The sequence below is a fragment of the Ursus maritimus genome, unplaced genomic scaffold (genome assembly GCF_017311325.1).
Source record: "Ursus maritimus isolate PB19 unplaced genomic scaffold, ASM1731132v1 scaffold_27, whole genome shotgun sequence".
Taxonomy (NCBI): Eukaryota; Metazoa; Chordata; class Mammalia; order Carnivora; family Ursidae; genus Ursus; species Ursus maritimus.
Genome location: NW_024425230.1, coordinates 10,364,557 through 10,370,556, shown reverse-complemented (window position 1 = coordinate 10,370,556; position 6,000 = coordinate 10,364,557). Strand labels below are relative to the sequence as shown.

At 46.7% G+C, this 6,000-nt stretch overlaps 1 protein-coding gene across 9 annotated transcripts in view; it reads right to left on the bottom strand.

The window, feature by feature from the left end:
- The window catches only part of LOC103659998 (protein FAM169B), an 80,750-nt gene that overhangs the window by 51,477 nt on the left and 23,273 nt on the right, over positions 1-6,000 (bottom strand). The window lies entirely within an intron of this gene.

Sequence of the window (6,000 nt, the reverse complement as noted above, 5' to 3'; positions counted from 1 at the left end):
TACACGATTCTTCCATCTGGCTGCTCTGAATTCCATCCTTTGATATAAACCAGTAATCCAGCACATCAAATGTTTCTCTGAGTTCTGTGAGCCGCTCTAGCAAACAAATCAAACTAAAGAAGTGGGCAACTCTGATTTACAGCCGGGCGGTCTGAAGCACAGGTAACAGCCTAGATGTTCAATTGGCATCTGAAGTCAAAGAGAAGGTCGTGGGAACCTCCAGTTTGTAGCCAGTTGGTCAGAGGTCCAGGTAGCCGTCTGGGCTTGCAACTAGTGCCTGAAGGGGGTGGGGAGAGTCTTGTAGGACCAAACCCTTACCCCGTGGGATCTGATGCAAGGAAGAGTTCCTCTAACTGGAGGGAAGAAACTCTTCCAACGAGCAAAGTTTTCTTAGATATGACACCAAAAGCATAAGCAGCTAATCACAGATAAACTGAGCAGAATAAAAGTTTTAAACTTTTGTGTTTCTCAGGACCCATCTACCTCTGCCCTGTCCCATCTACCTCTGAGTAGACAGTGTCAGAACTGAGATGAATGGGTATACCATTCAACTCAATTCTAAATGGGTATAATACCCACTCAGAATTCAACCCATTGAGTTGAACAGTGTAACACTCAGCTGGTATATGGAGAATTACTTGGTGCTGTGTGGGAAAACACCCCCTCCGCACATTGGAAACGGGGTCTCAGGACACATGTAATATGAATAGACATTTTTCCAAAGAAGACACACACACACGGCCAACAGGTACGTGACAAAGGGATCACTATCGCTAACCATCAGGGAAATGCGAACCAAAATAATGAGACATTACCTCATATCTGTTAGAACGGCTAGTATCAAAAAGACAAGAAAGAACAACTACTGGTGAGGAGTGGAGTAAGGCAACCCGTGCACAACTGGTGGGAACAGACGTTGGAGTAGCCATTGTGGAAAACAGTCTGGAGGGTCCTCACAAAATTTAAAATAAATTGACCATATGATCCAGCAACTGCACTTCTGGGGACCTAACCGAGGGAAATAAAAACACTGACTAGAAAAGATAGCTGCATACCTACCTACACAAAAGCTTATACATGAATTTCCACAGTAGCTCTACTCACAATAGCCCAAAGGTAGAAACGACCCCAATGCCCATCAACTGATAAACGGAGAGACAAAATGCAGGACATCCGTACAATCGAATGGTACTGAGTCACAAAATAAATCAACTACTGAAACATCTACAACATGGTCAAGCCTTGAAAACATCATGCTAAGTGAAAGAAATCAGACACAACCATTGCATGATTCCATTCATACGAAATATCCAGAACGGGCACATTCATAGAAACAGAACAGATTGCCTAAGGCTGAGGAGCAGAGGTGGGCAGAAGGAAGTGATACCTAAGGGGAGACAGGTTGGTTTCCTTTAGGGATAGTGAAAATTACGTGTGGTGATAAATGTGCAATTCTGTGAATATACTAACAACCATCGGACTGTATGCTTTAAATGGGTAATTATATGATATGAGAATTATGCCTCAATATATCTGTTTATATATATAATGGGAATAAAAGTAGTCTTTCCTGTAGGTTCAAAACATCAACTCCACAAAGAGATAATGCTAAGTGAAATAAGTCAAGCAGAGAAAGACAATTATCATATGGTTTCTCTCATCTATGGAACATAAGAACTAGGAAGATCGGTAGAAGAAAGGGATAAAGAAAGGGGGGGGTAACCAGAGGGGGGAATGAAGCATGAGAGACTATGGACTCTGAGAAACAAACTGAGGGCTTCAGAGCGGAGGGGGGTGGGGGAATGGGATAGGCTGGTGATGGGTAGTAAGGAGGGCACGTATTGCATGGTGCACTGGGTGTTATACCCAACTAATGAATCATCGAACTTTACATCAAAAACCAGGGATGTACTGTATGGTAACTAACATAATATAATAAAAAAAATTAAAAAAAAAAAACCAACACATCAACTCCACAAATCTTGGAGGATAAGGCCATGTCTTCATAATGAGTTTGTGTTTAAGAAGCCCAGAAGCCAGATATGCACGGTAATGAGCTAACTGTCAGCTGGAGGCAAGTCAGCCTTGGGTTGGTTCTACTGAAATGCCAAGGCACATTGAGGCTAAGTCGGTGGAAGCAGAATGTCCGAGGGGACTGAGAAAAGCTCTCAGCCACCACTCACGTCTCACTGTTCTTGAGCAAGCATTTCTTAGATGGTAATGTGCACCTGTTACCTGGGGATCTTGTTAAAGTATAGATTCTAACTCAGTGGGGCCCAAGCTCCTGCATTTCTAACAAGCGTCCTGGGGATGCCTTGCTGCTGGGCCACGGGCAAGACCACTGAGTAAAAAGACAGGAAACTGAAGCTCAGAGAGGGTACGTAACTGAACCCAGGCCACCCAACTCACCAGGGAGAGAGGACTCGGAAGTCCAGTTTAATTGACTCCAAAACCCAAGTTCTTTCCACAACAGCATCCATGACATGGGTCCTGGACGCCATGTTCCAGGAGAAGCCTAGATCTGAATGAAGACTCCAGGATGGCATGAGCTCTGGAGCCTACATGACAGGAGGAGCAGTCGAGGAATGAGAAATGTGTGACAGACACGGCAGCTGGTCCAAGCCTGGAAATATCTTTCCTGTAGAGGAACCATGCCTATAAGCTGGGATGGCCCCAGTGGGGGCACCAGGCCAGGGAGGAGACATACGGGCATATCAGTTTGGACTCCTTAAGAATGTTCTAACAGTCAGAGCTGTCCCAGAATAGAAGAGGCCATCCCAGGAGGCAGATGCCCCAGACACCACCTTCCTCATTCCGACAGAATCATACACCAACCTTATTAGCCCTACCACAAAAGAGGCATCATCGGCTGTTATAAAAATAAATCTTAGACAAATCTTTCAGTTCTAGCTACGGGCTCTCAGCTGGGAGACTGATTTTCTTTTTTCCCTTTGTTTTTAAGATGAACAAGGGTTAGATAAGCATCAAAGGCATATTCGTGGGAAAGGAAAACTTTTTCCTTGATATATTTAGGATTGAACTAGACTTCAAAAGATCACCATCCTTTTTCTCCTTCTGGAATTCAATCGCACCACCGAAAATCATCTTGGAAAATACTGAATCTAATGATCGAAACAGCCCTTTGAACGTGAGCTTCCGGACCCCTGCATCCCTCCTCCAAAGCTAAACAGCCCTGGGTTCCTCGAGCCACGTTCAAATGGTTTCAAGCCCTCTCATCGCCCGGTTCTTCTCCATGGATAAGTGCCGGTTTGCTTCCTAGGTGGCCTGAGTGGTACCGAAGAGAACGGAGCTTAATTGCCCTGGGGGATTATCCTTCCATTAACACAGTCCCAGGTCATGTCCGCTTTCCAGGAGCCCACTTCAATGCCCGGGCTCACCGTGCTTTCTGAGGATGAGAACAGCCATCGGGGTCTTTCTTTACCCAGGTGCTGGAGAGACACATCCTCCCCAGCTCATCCTTGATCACTGGCTGCTTGTGGATGGACTGCAGGACCTTTACCCAATGAGGCAGTTTGGGATCAGTAGAAGGAACAACTCTCTTACGGTTAAGGTTGTTCAAAAACAGACTAACCTGGGGATGATATCTGGGTGGCTCAGTCGGTTGAGCATCTGCCTTGGACTCAGGTCATGATCCCAGGGTCCTGGGATCGAGTCCTGCCTTGGGAATCCTTGCTCAGCAGGGAGCCTGCTTCTCCCTCTGCCTGCCACTCTCCCTGCTTGTGCTCTCTCTCTCTCTCTCTGACAAATAAATAAATAAAATCTTTAAAAAAGAAAAAAAACACAGACTAACCTGACCTATTGGGGTACTGCCCTCTTATCCGTGAGGTATGCAAGCAGAATTCATCGGGGGGGGAATTCAGCTGCCAACGTTTGGGCCGCAGTGGACAAGAAGGCCTCCCACACTAAAATCCCATGCTTTTGTAACACAATCCCCGAAGACCGAGGAAAAGCAAGCAAAGGCATACCATGACGGAAGAATTCCGCCAGGGTCGTGCCTACTCTCTGTCCGGGAGGGTCCAGAGAATCAGATGTTCTGCCACAAATCACTTCGTTCCCCCCAACCACCCTATGAAGTGGGATGCCCCTGTTTGCAAATGACCGAACTGGCTCGGACCAAATCACGTCTCCGGGTCCCCCAGTCAGGTGGCAGAGCCAGGATGCCAAATTAGTTGTCTCTGACACTGCAGCCCAGTTCATCCTATTCCATTCTGCAAATCGCAGGAAGTGAGAAAGGCAAAAGGCCATCCACTGATGGGGATCTGGAATGCTAGGGTAAGCAGTTCTGATTTAATGCGGGAAATAGGGAAAAGACCACAGCTTTTTTTGATAAGGAGTCTTTTTCTTTTCATCTCTGTAAAACTTGACATCAGTTAAGAATTTAAAAATAGGAGGAATAACAAAACAAGGGGGAAAGAAATGAAAGAGAAGGCCCTTGAGAGGTACAGAGGTAACTAAAAAATAGGGGCTCCTCAGCAGTCTTGGTGAGGGACCAGCCTCTGGCCAGAGAAACAGTCAAGACTGAACCCCACAGGGACGAAGGCACGTGCTTCTCAAACCACCTTTCTGGAAAGTGCATCCCAGCTTCTCCAAGGGGGGAGCTGGAGAGCCTCATTACTTACATCCTAACAGCAGCCTGTCATGAGCATGAACTGCTTGCCCCCCAGGGAATTCAGAACTCCAGGATGGTTTTCCTTTGCTCCCGGGGTGATCGCGAATGGCTGTGATGGATTCAACTAGCTTCTCAATATTAACTCAAACACGGACGGCTTATCACAGAGCGCCAGATCCTTTCAGATTCCATCTAACCACACGTACACACAAACACACACCTGGCCTTCCCAGATACTACTCTTCCAGCAGAATAACAAAGGAACCAGGGACAGTATGATCAGCAGGCACCACTGAGCACGCGGGTGAAGTGACAAACGGGTCAAAGCTGTGAAGAGGGTCTAGGGATACCATCAGCTGCTTTCGAGTCCATATGTTTCAAGCCACGGGAGGTGCATTTATGCAATCGTGTCAGCTTCTCAATATGAGATTAAAGAACATGAGGTCTGGATTACACCTGTGCGGTTTTTGGAACTCATGCAAAATTGCAGCGGGCACCCTAGAGCCCCAGCCGGTAGGAAAACATTCGAAAACTTTATTTAAAGCGCTATGACGTATGTAAGGAAAGGTCCGGAGTGAGACTGCTCGGAGCTTATGAATATTTATTACAATGCATTCTTGAAAACAACCAAAAAATTAAGTACAGTATAAACAGGAAACAGATTTAGCAGTCAGTCATATGTTTACATTATGCAAATGACAGTTAAAGACCTACAACCAGGATGTTGTTAAATGCTGAAAAAAGGCAGGGAGGGAAGCGCTGCTGATATTTGGACATTTTCTTAGAATCGGCAAATGATATTTTGAGTTTTCTGACAATCTGTTCACTGAGGAGTGCCTGTGGGCACATCGTGTCACTTTCGCTAACCTGGTGGGGGAGTCCCAAATTCAAGGCAAAGGCGCAGGCAGGCCTGGGGTTTGCACAGCCGCCTTTGGTCACGGCAAGCAAGGCTTTGTTGGACAGAAACGGGAGTGGTCCCGAACCTCGACTGAGCTCTCACACACAGCTCAGCCAGCCCTCAGCCTTGGAGCAATGAAGAGGCTTTGCCAACATGCCAAAAACTCCCAGACAGCCAGCCAAGCACACTCGTGTCTCCACATTAACCAGAAAAGAAGCATTAACAACTGTCTTTGTGCCGAATAACTTTCTCCAGTCCAGGCTGTCACCTTGGGCTTTGTGACACCCTCCAGAAAGAGCATTCTCTGAGTACAAACCCCAGGACAGACACGCAGGATGGAAGGCAAAGATCTATCTCCGGGGGGGGCTGGAGAGCCAAAGGAAGCCCCCTTTGCAAATTGCAGTGAAAGACCTCTCACCCCAAACTTTCACCAGATCCCACATCGTTGAAGGAGGGCTCCCTGATGAAGGGC